Raw genomic sequence first — 897 nt, forward strand, 5'->3', positions numbered from 1 at the left:
TAAAGCTGGATCAGGGAAAAGAGTAGCTCCCAAATATGGGAAAGATGTATAAATATTGTGGAATGTAAACCCCATTAATATGATCTGATCTGGGGCCCATATTCAACTTAGGAGCCTATGTGATGTCTGCAACCCTGTAGATCTGAGCTCACATTCTGTGGTCATTAGTAGGAACATTCCAAGCTGCCCCAATTTCAGAAGCCATTTTCCTCAGGTGAAAGATAGAGTATGCTGTCCAGCCTGTCTTTGTAGGATGGAACATTCTCCACCATTGTCGATCCATGATAAGGGCAAGGTTCTTTGGGGGCCTGCAGAGGGATCTACTATGTTGTTCCTGTATAAGTACCACACGCTAACCGATTGTGCCACTGGAGCTCCCGTTGTTCCTGATAGAGACGATCAGTAACAAAGGATAGAGGAATTTATTCGAGGAGCTTCTGTTTGTCTTTCTTTTGGATGTGTGTTTCCTGAAGACACAGAACAGAGGAGTCTTTCTTTTAATCCATTCAAGCACTCTATTTGCTTATGGTCACTCTGTTTTTTTGTTTCCAGGTTGTTTTTATATCCTGTTGTTGTTATTGTTGTTAATATAAAATACTTCACAAAATTTTTATGTCATCTTTACACAGGGGCCATGCTAATTTTCTCAATATCATCCCCAATTTTAGAATATACACTGCCAAAGCAAAGACTGATTTATGTTCTTGATGACTCTTCTTTTGTTTTGTTTCTATTTGTTATTTTATGTGGATGGTTTTACATAATTGTTCTTCCTACTATATATGTGTTTACTATTTGTCTTTGTGCAATATTTTATTTTGTGTTTATCATGAATATTTTGTCTAACTTACAATATCTATGACAGTTTTTTTTAAGTTGCCTTTTATTCACCAACAT

The 897-nt window shown here is 36.8% G+C and overlaps 1 non-coding gene across 1 annotated transcript; it reads right to left on the minus strand.

Moving 5' to 3' along the window:
• Window positions 1-583: 583 nt before the first annotated feature.
• Window positions 584-688, minus strand: LOC132536025 (U6 spliceosomal RNA). The gene has a single exon (XR_009547724.1). It is a non-coding gene; the product is annotated as a U6 spliceosomal RNA (small nuclear RNA).
• Window positions 689-897: the final 209 nt, after the last annotated feature.

Source organism: Erinaceus europaeus, chromosome X (assembly GCF_950295315.1).
Source record: "Erinaceus europaeus chromosome X, mEriEur2.1, whole genome shotgun sequence".
Lineage (NCBI taxonomy): Eukaryota > Metazoa > Chordata > Mammalia > Eulipotyphla > Erinaceidae > Erinaceus > Erinaceus europaeus.